The sequence below is a fragment of the Episyrphus balteatus genome, chromosome 3 (genome assembly GCF_945859705.1).
Source record: "Episyrphus balteatus chromosome 3, idEpiBalt1.1, whole genome shotgun sequence".
NCBI classification, from domain to species: Eukaryota; Metazoa; Arthropoda; class Insecta; order Diptera; family Syrphidae; genus Episyrphus; species Episyrphus balteatus.
The window spans coordinates 46,646,147-46,657,728 of record NC_079136.1 but is presented as its reverse complement, the minus strand read 5'-3'; positions in this window follow the sequence as shown (position 1 = coordinate 46,657,728).

The window sequence follows — 11,582 nt, the reverse complement described above, 5'->3', positions numbered from 1 at the left end:
AAACTTTTTTTAATTTTTTTTTTTTCAATTCTATAATTAGAGATTGAGAATACTACTTACCTGAACAATTGATACAATTTAAATTAGATAGAAAAATAAGGACTAATTATTGCACCTTTACGAATTAGAGAATTACTTTTAATGATTGTTAAATGTTTAGCTAGCTGAAGTTGTTAATTTTTTGTCGTAACTGCTACTGTTTTGGTGGACTTTTTTTTTTTTGTTTATGCGTCTGTCTGGATTTAAATTATATTTACTCACCTGAGGAATTAACAAATAGTAAAAAAAAAAAAGAAAATTTCCACATACATTTGTCGTCAAGATGGGGGATATATAAATTTTAGTAAAAGATTTATTTGTTCAATTTAGTGTCTTTTCTTATCTTCTTCTAATTTTAAACAATTTTTATTGTTTTTTTTTTTTATATTTTTAACAATAATAGAATCAGATGTAAAAAAGTATGCTACTGTTTACTTCTAAGCATGTGACGATGAATATTTGGGTGAAGAGATAATTTAAGTCGTACGATTTTTTTTTTTTTTTTTTATTATTTCGGTACAGTCAACAATTAAGCTTTGAGGTGATTAAGTTTCATAATTCCAAGATAAGGCCAAGCTCAATAGTTGATCGCGTATACTTGGTAAAATATAATTGGAAAAGTCAAGGTGTGATTCGGTCCGACTTGTTTTGAAGGGTTTATTCGGTCAATGTTGACCCACAGTTTTATCCTTTATAGAAATTAAAATGAAGGGGAAAACAAATCTACTAAGATTTTTTGAATGCAAAAAATGTTGAATTTTCAATCAAAGTGACCTGGTAGGTTTACATTTACAAGCCTTTCCGCAATAGGTTGGTTTTTATTTATTTCCCATTGTTTTCTGTTGAAATGTAGACAATTTTGGGCTGGGAGGCAGGTAGTTCATTTATTCTTGATCTATTCCACCAGTTTTTTTTTTTTTTCAAAATGGATTTTTACTAGAAGTGTGACATTTTGTTTAATATACCTACATAATCACTTTAGACACATTCAGTTTACTCAAAAATAGTCTTCCATCATGACACAATAGTACAATTCGCCTTTAATCAATTAAATAAAATACGGTTAAAAAACTACTTCTTTGGCGTGAAATAACTTTTTGCACAAGTAGGAAAATCTTTTTTTTTTATTTAAATAATTTTGGGATTAATATTTCGTCGTAAAGTATTCTCATAGTCTCTTTCATTAAAAGATAAAATAAAAAAAAAAAAAAAAAAAATTATGTGTGCAATTCACACGTGGTAGAAGTGAAACCTTAAGAAATCATTCTTCTTGCTAAAAAAAAGAAAAAAAAAAAAAAAAGTATCTTTTTTTATTCTATCACCTTCAAATACATGTTTTTTATATGACAACCTATATAAATTTTATATCATCTGAAAGCTTATTGTTTAAGCTCAAAATATATATATCGATCAGGTCTATGAGACATCTACAAAAGGACCTCGATCAATTTCCATCAAAAAAAGCGAAAAAACACGTATTTTTGACTTCTCACGCTATTAAATGCATTTTTTCCCTAACAACCTATACAAATTCTTACACCATCTGAAAGCTTATTGTCTTAGCTCAAAATATATATATCGATCAGGTGTATGTGTATGAGACATCTACAAAAAGAGCTAGAATTTTTTAAACTCGATGAAATTTCATCCAAAAAGCAAAAAAAAACATTTATTTTTATGTTCTCATACTTTTAAATCAATTTTTTTGTTTGACAACCTATAAAAAATTTTATACCAAGTGAAAGCTTATTGTTTCACCTTGTATAATGATGCATAAATCTTATTTCAAAGATGTCTACAAGAGAAGTTAGAATTTTTTAAAGTCAACCATGTCGAATTTCCAGGCTGAGATTACGGTACTTCCTACACTGGTAGCTGGTCATCGCCAACAGATCTCCACAGGTGTTTTGAGGTATTTTTAAATTTTTTTCATTTTAAGATTGTGTAACTTGTAGAGCACTTAACGTTATGTGTGATATATCAAATTAAAGGTTATGTTATCAGCATGCGTATTAAAGTTAAATCAAATTTGTATGTGCACTAGATCAAAAGATATAACGTGTGTTAGAAAAGAACATCTTTTTACCGTTATCTCCGAATTTTGAATATGAAATTAATTGAAATTTTGTACAATTATAATTTATTTAACTACCTATCTACAGTATAAATTTCATTCATCTATCTGTTAAAACAAAAAAGTTATAACAAGGTGAAGTCGTGTCGCGTTTTCGTTTCATCTTGTTTCAAATCACTACGATACTAAAGAAGTTTTCACTTCAAAAAAAAAAATGATGTGTGCAATTTACACGTGGTAGAAGTGAAACCTTAAATAATCATTTTTCTTGAAAAAAAAAATAGAAAAAATCTACCTATTTTTATTCTATCACCTTCAAATATGTACATGTTTTTTATATGACAACCTATATAAATTTTATATCATCTGAAAGCTTTTTGTCTTAGCTCAAAATATATATATCGATCAGGTCTATGGTCTATCTACAAAAAGAGCTAGAATTTTTTGAACTCGATCAATTTCCATAAAAAAAAGCGAAAAAAACACGGATTTTTATTTTCTCACGCTATTAAATGCATTTTTTCCCTAACAACCTATAAAGAATTTAATACCATCTGAAAGCTTATTGTCTTAGCTCAAAATATATATATCGATCAGACCTATGAGACATCTACAAAAAGAGCTAGAATTTTTTAAACTCGATGAAATTTCTTCCCAAAAGCAAAAAAACATTTCTTTTTATGTTCTCTTGCTATTAAATCAATTTTTTTGTTTGACAACCTATAAAAAATACCATGTGAAAGCTTATTGTTTCACCTTGTATAATGTTGTATAAATCTTATTTTAAAGATGTCTACAAGAGAAGTTAGAATTTTTTAAAGTCAACCATGTCGAATTTCCAGACTGAGATTACGGTACTTCCTACACTGGTAGCTGGTCATCGCCAACAGATCTCCACAGGTGTTTTGAGGTATTTTTAAATTTTTTTCAATTTAAGATTGTGTAACTTGTATAGCACGTAACGTTATTTGTGATATATCAAATAAAAGGTTATGTTATCAGCATGCGTATTAAAGTTGAACCAAATTTGTATGTGCACTAGATCAAAAGATATAACGTGTGTTGGAAAAGAACATCTTTTTACCGTTATCTCCGAATTTTGAATATGAAATTAATTCAAATTTTGTACAATTATAATTTATTTAATTACCTATCTACAGTACAAATTTCATTCATCAATCTATTAAAACAAAGAAGTTATAACAAGTTGAAGTCGTGTCGCGTTTTCGTTTCATCTTGTTTCAAATCACTACGATACTAAAGAAGTTTTCACTTCAAAAAATACTCAGTTTCAAGAAACATCACATCCCCCATAACCAGAGGACAAGCAAGTCGCTTTCAGCGATATTTCATATATCAAATTACAATAAGTTGTTTTTAAGCTATAATCCCAGAGATGAAGATACATTCATAGATACATACATAAAAGAGAAACACATATGCCTCCTTTAATCTTTGCCGTTGCTAGAAAAAATATGTAATCCTATTACTTCTTTTAAATAATATTTTCTGGACGTTGATAAAGTATTTTATAGAAAATATTGTCCATAAACTCTGAGTATTTTGACCTTAGAAAATAATATCTTCCTCTCTTCCATTAAGGATATTTTGCGTCAAACAAGAAAAATACAGTCTTCAGTTAAATTCATGAACACTGAAGCCGCTTTAGGATCAATATAAGGTCATTCATCTATAGCCTGACTACCTGCCAGCAATTGAATGCCCGAAACAACATTTTTTACGGATGATCAAAAGCCAACAGACATCCATACTTATTTGGCAGCATGTTTCAGAAGAATTATTATTTTCCTGAGAATTTAGAAGGATTAGTAATAACATGCTAGAAAAAGGGGTCATCTTCAACGAGTTGTTCAAATTCTACTCGCAATCTAATTTTTATTTAAAGAAGACAGAATTGTCAATCTGAAATTAAAATAGAAGATCCCTCTATCTAAAGCAGATAAGATTTATATTTGACTAAAGGTTGAATCAAAAGAAACAGTTTTCCCATGGGTTGCTTAGCAAGGCATAATGGTTTTTACGAATCAAAGCTCATTTTTTGAGTAGTAAATATAATTGGTGATAATTGTTCAATGCACCTTTCTGAGCGACCTCAGATTTCAGATAAAACGAATATAATATATGAGTTTATCAGTTTAATAGAAATCGGTCACTGTGGTGTATGAGTAATATTTTTATTTTTTTCTTTTGATTGATACAAAATGTTTGATCGCAGGAAGGCTTCGAGTTATTATTTGTTGACACTGGAGTAATATAAAAATATTTATAGAGTTATTAAGTATTACTACAGATACAGAGTCAAAAAAATTAGTTTTAGAAACCAAACATTTTTTTAACAAATACAATCTAAAGAAAAGCTAAACTCTGAAGTACTGTAGTTTTCTTCTATTAGTTAATGAACAATAGTTATTAATACAACAGCTATTAATAAAAGAAATTGCAAGCCAATGAACTAATAGGGATAACTAATTAAGAAACCACCAAGCATAGCAAAGAATTAACATGGTTTTCCTTATATTTGAAAATGCATTCCCCATTGATTAAGCAAATTGAGCCTCTGAACTTAACTTTACTTTTGATGAATTTCCATTGCCAATGTCAATTTGTTTTATTTCTTTTTGCACTCTAGTGAAATTAAAAATATGAACTAAATTAATTGATATCGATTTTTAGTGAACTTCTTTATTTAATTAAATTTCTTTGATATTTTTTTTCAATATTGCGGATTTTTTTAACATTAATGATGAATAATTTTTTTATATGGACAGATTTAGAGAGTAAAATTATGCTAATCTATTATGCTGAAAAATATTTTTTAAAGTCTAATTTAAACCAAAATTTTTCTAGTTTGGATATTTAGAGTGGCAGTCATAACTTAATTGTACAGAATTTAATTGAGTCTAACATTTCTAAAGAGAAATCCCTTCTTATCATGCTAATCTATCATAACGCCTATAAAGAATTATTTACTAAACACGATAAACACATAAAAACTAAATTAGATCTCTGACAAGGAAGTCTCAATCATAATTGATACAATTGTGTAATAAAGCATCTTCTTCGGTTTCGACAGCTTAAATATTTATGTTACATTAATTGAGCTTGAAAAAGTACATTGTAGAATGTTTTATCATTTGAATATAACAACAAAATAACCTTCTGTTGACAAAACTTGTATATAAAAGTTCATTACGAGACCTTCTTAATTCGGTAATCTAAAAACGAAAATAATATAGGAAACAAAATTAATTGAAGTGGCAATCACGTGATAAGGCTATACAATCATAAATGTCTTTAATAAAATAATGTTCTTATTTGATTTGAAATTAAATGAAGTGAAGTGATTATCTTTGATAAAAATAATAGAAACTAATTTTAGCAGTTAAACAACATATTATGTACTTTTGGCTGATATATTTGGCAGTCTTTTTCACATGAATAGGCTCATACTTTTTGTCTAACTATTCAAACTAATTTCTTTGTAAATTATGATTGTTTTGAATTAAGTTTACTTTACGATGAAATATTCAAAAAAAAATTAAGTTTACTGGAGTATTTGGATATAACTTGTCTTTTCTGGTCTTTCCTAGACACTATTGACAAATAGAGGTAGATTTTTCCTTATAACTAGTTTATTTTCTCGATAAATTAGTTGAATCAGTTCTTTCATAATGCCGATTTATATTATTTCATTTGAAGTTGATGAAAATGTTCGTAGGTCTTTTTCAATCTGCACGTGAAGAATTTGTCTGTAATTGGTTCGTCAGGCATGAAAGCAAGTCTTTCAAAGAGAAACTGTTTAGTACAGGTAACATAGTTCACAAAATTCATTAAATAAAAAAAATTGATACCCTAATGAAGCTTGGTAAAAAGTTTGCTTTTGGCATAAGAACCAAGGATCAAAAGAGTCTATAAAAAAAATTAGAAGGTTGTTTTTTTCGAAAAAGAGGGAGGTCAACAAAATAGCGAACAAAAAAATGTTTGTGGAATAAAATTTTATGACACATGTTTTCAGGTTATTTTTTGATGCTGAATCTAATGACATAAAAAAAAAAGCCAATACGTTTGCTCAAAGAAAAGTTACTACCGATTACAAGTTAAGGTGCTTGTTTGTTATCACTTCAAAAGATAAAATATTTATAACCGAAACCTATGTGAAAAAAATATGATACACTGATGAAACTCGGGGTGAAGGACTTTAGATAAAGGAGAGACAAAGAATCCATAAAGTTTAAAAAAAAGAAAGGTATCATAACAGCTGACATTTTGTTTGTTTTTGTTTGTTTTTTTTTTTAACTTGGTAAAAAATTTTCTTTTATTGTAAGACTTAAAAATCTAAGGGGTCTACAAAATTATCTTTTTTTAAGAAATTATGAAATTTAGAATAAGTACCAATACTAGGATAAAAATGGTAGGTACTCATAAGAAAATTGGTAAAAAATATTTCATTCCTAAGAGAAACCAGTTATGTAATAAGTAGTCTATAAAAATATTTAAGGTTTTTGGGGAAATTAGGAAAAATCCGCTATAATCCTATAATACCATTAAAATTAATGGTATAAAAGGTACCTATACGAATGGGTGCAGGGTCACAGCGATATTCTGGGAAACTGTGAAGCAGACGAACTCGCCAGAAATGGAACTCTAATACCAATTTTACCCAATAAGGCAAATATTGGTATACCTACAAATCGCAACGTGCAAACTCATGCTGAAGCAAGAAGCTATAGAGGTAACAAACATACGATGGTCGAACATTATAACTTGCCAAACGACCAAGCAGATCTGGCCTAGACTAGATCCAAAACGTTCAAAAAATTTATTGTCTCTAAGCAGATTGCATATCAGCTCTGTAATAGGTGTCTTAACAGGACACTGTCTCATAGGTAGACACGCCATAAGACTTGGCGTAATCTCTAACGACTTCTGTAGAAGTTGCCTTGATGAGGAAGAAGAAGAAACAATCCAACATCTTCTCTGCTCATGTCCTGCTCTTTCCAGTAGACGTAAAAAATACTTGGAAAAATATTTCTTAGAAGATACTAGTGAACTAATCAATACTGGCATCTTCAACCTTCACCGCTTCATTAAAAGCTCCAACTGGTTTAATTAGTGAGGAATTACCTTACAAAATCATGGTATCACAACGGACCAATAAATGGTCTAAGTGTGTCAGTTGTTTTCCTGACAGCCATTTCTACCTAACCTAACCTAAACTATACGAAATTGTCTTTTCCATGGGACTTACGGAAAAAATAAGCAAAAAAAAAAATAATGGCCACCGTAATGGCATTTGGTAAAAACGTTGTATGTATTTGAGATTGAAAGAGTTTTAATAAAAAAAATTGGGTAAAAGGGTGTTGTTTTCGAGGAGACAGTAAAATCTGTAATTGGTCCCAAAATTGCAATGATTCATTTAATTTGTTTTTAATGGAATTTTTTTTTTATTTCCGAAAAATATTTTTTTGTTTTCAATTTCAATTCTTTTAATTGCTATTTTTACCACCTTGATTTATAGGGACTTCGCTGATTAAACATCCACTTTATAGTGTATGCCCATAATCATTCACACAAAGGTTTCTACTGGTTGCCGGTCAGCTGATTTCCTGAGGGCCAACCATATTATTTATGCCTTGGAGACGAATCATGAGACTGAAACCGATTTCTCCCATCATTTTCTTAACTATCAGGGTTTACGTCTGGCCCAACAGCTTTTCCATTTTTGAATCTCTGATAATCCTCACTAACTTTATTAACGGGTGTGTTGCATGATTCGCAAAAGTAAGTTGAAGCTATTGAAAAGTGGAGCTGTTTAAGATTTAAAACTTTTTCTAATCTACAATGAATCTCATCGTTCCTACAAGAAGCTAGAGCATTTTATGACCTTTAGCAAACGAATCTCCTTTTTTGATTGTTGCGCCCTTACACTTGTTTTGTCATACCTATTGAATAGCGTTCGCAGCCGTGGAAAACATTTCTTCCAGCTCACGCTAAAGGCCTTCTGTAGTATTTGCTTCTTTGATTTTATTTTTTCGAAATTTTGATACGAAACATGAAAAATTGAACAAACAAAACGTAACATACACTCGTATAGCATTAAACAACTCAAGGCGCCAAAATGTTATGACAATATCACACAAACACTTGAAGATAATTCACATCAGAAATCGAGAACATCGCAAACACAACATGCGATTCAAGTTAAACCTGACCTTCAATTTTTCTTGTTCTAATCGAACCAATTCAAGAGCTATAAGAGTGTATTTTATCTGTCCTATTGACATTGCATAAGAATTCGATAGGGACACCTTGTCACAAGTTATCAATCTTAAATAATGTTATTTTTCGGTTATCAATTATAGCAGAACACTTCATATGTTCAATAAGAATATCTATATACACTCTGCAGCTCATTATGAGAAATTGAAGCACATGGAAAGTTTTCAACAGTGATTTTTGTTGAACATGATGAACGTTGTTGAACGGAACGTGCTCATCAAAAAAGAAAAAAAAAAATCATTCATCAAATTAAAACAAATCAGCTCGTAAATCAAAGCTAAAAAAAAAAAACAAAAAAAATTAAATCAAATAAACAAAAAAGGTCAATTGCTTTATTTACAATTTTTATCAGTGATCCCCGTGAGCTTGTATATTGCATTTTAATCCCAGAAATTCGCGGAAAATATAAACAAATTGAAGCAAAACAAAACTAATCTTTGGTAATAAAAAAGTCCGATCACGTTGCACTTTTAGCAAAAAACACTTGGCCCGTGAAACCCATAATTTATTCGCACACATCGAAAGTCATTACCAAGTTCATTTCCGATTTTAGCCGGAATTCTAATAAAATAAATGTTAGCTCATCAGTCTTTCAAGCCATCCAATATGGAGCTTTTCATCATATTTGTCAACTTTTGCTGAAAAGGCGTTTGAAAAAAAGGGAAAATTCATCAGAGATGCCCTCTTATGAGAGTAATTAATTTTCAGATTTATATTCATGAGTTAAGATTAGGAGAGAGGCAATAAAAGTAATGTGCTTTAGGATGTGATAACTTACAAGCTGGCTCTGCCCATTTTCAAAAACGTCGCAAAATTAGAAAAAATATTTCTAACGTCGCAATAAATCTAGAGTACTCTCGAGTGCACCTATATACACGATGACGGTTGTTAAAAAAAAGTAAAAAAAAAAAAAACTTGAGGTGATAAGAGATAAGCTTGCGGGGATAGTCCCCAATATAAAAATTATTTGACCGTCCGATTGACGCCCCTTGATTTAGATGTGTGTTCTTATCAAGATGTTTTTTTTTTTTCCTGATTTTGCTTTTAATTTTTAATTTATTTGATTTTTATTTAATTTAAAATTATAACAGAATAAATAATACATAGCTTTATCACCACATATGGTGCGAGTATTATTATTATTTTTTTGTATTGTTTTGGATCTGATAAGAATTACCTACTGATTATTGAACTATCAATTGGTTAGTTCAAGTGTTGGAGATATTGAATGACAAGAATCATGTAAGAAATAAAATCAATAATTCTCTCAGAAAGCGAGTAACAGATTTTATATAAATTTGAGATAAATTGGTTTCTTTGAAGATGGTTGTTATACAATTTTATTTAGGTCAAGGAAATTTTTGTATAATCAAGTTAACGATAGGTATTTTTGATTAGTAAAATATTGTCCAATATTATAACTACCGAAAAAAATTTTAAATACCACTTTTTCGAGTTAAGCTACCTTTAATGACAGCAAAGGCTCTTACTCCCTTTTTGCATTACTGAAAAATTAGGAATCGGGATCTTCTAACATATTATTTCCGTAGCTTCTCAAAGTAATCCGCAAGTGAGCGTACTTTGGACACGCAAAGTTTCATTTTTTTGAAGCCTACCTATGAGCCTGGCGTAGTTAGTTGTTCTCATGATTTCGGAAAACTGTTGGAGAGATGGAATCAAGAATTTCTGGGGGCTGATCTTTGTATAGTTTCATGAATGGAGAATAAATAATGCAGCCAATCTAGATTCGAATTTTTCGATTACTTGTCTAATTCTTCATTCGTGGTGTTAATATTTATTTCGAGATATGTCCTTGACTAAGTACCTCAAAGTTGTTTCTATCAACAGTGATATTTTGTCCTTGATGGTTTACAGATGCTATCATTTAGTATATAAAAGGCCAATGATTACCGTATGTTCTTCAACTGCAGTAGAATTTTGTTATACAGCTTGATAAGATCGGTCGATGATATTGAAGGTGAAATGGTAACGGAGTTACGAATAACAGAGTTACGCGCGACAGAGTTACGGCCGTCAAAGTTACGCGAAACTGACTACGAAAAACTAGAGTTACGAATTCTAAAGTTATGTTAAGCTATGACATGTGATTTTTGGGTTGGCAACAATTGCGAGGAACGATATGGAATTATGGAAATACAAACAAGAGATTACCATTTTTCTCATTGGTCAGAACTAAATGAGTTAAGCGAAAATGGGTGTTATTTAATATTGTAAAATTTTGATTGGATAGGTAGGTATAGATATACAAAGTGGGTATTACAAAGTACGCTATGAAAAATTATATTAATTAATAGAAAAAAAAAATACGTAAGTCCAATATTAGTTGGACAAATAAGAAGTTAATTTCAATTATGTCCCCCAAACTTACATAAGTATACTCATGTTTTTTTTTTCTATTTCAACGTTTTTGCGATCTTTTACAAAAACAAAACCATATATGTATATCTATACCTATCCAATCAAAATTTTACAAGATTAAATAACACCCATTTTCGCTTAACTCATTTAGTTCTGACCAATGAGAAAAATGTTAATCTCTTGTTTGTATTTCCATAATTCCATAGCGTTCCTCGCAATTGTTGCCAACCCAAAAATCACATGTAATAGCTTAACATAACTTTAGAATTCGTAACTCTAGTTTTTCGTAACTTCGGTTTCGCGTAACTTTGACGCTCGTAACTCTGTCGCCCGTAACTCTGGTATTCGTAACTTCGTCGGTTTCCCATTGAAGGTGTATGTTGTATCATGAGCCTAACTTTGAAACAAACAAGTTGTGCTCTTGCTTTTGATTTTGAGCACACTTCGAGGAAACACAATCAGTGTTGAAAGAACGTGTTCAGTGATTAAAATAATTGAAGTGGTGCCACGAAACCTTATGAATAATGCAAGACCTAGCTTACTACCTACTATCGGCATTTATTTTACTTTGATGTTTATGTAATTCTGTTGAGGTGGTTGAACTTAAAAAAAATACATTATTTACAACTTGTATAAGTGTTTGTGCACGTACTATATAATAATGGTTTAAACTTTAAAGGTAACTTTGACAATAGTTTGAGCTTAAAACTAAGCATATTATTTTATTTCTTCTGTAAAGTTGCTGTGACTGAGATGGCTGAATTATATGGAGTGCATGGACTACAATGGT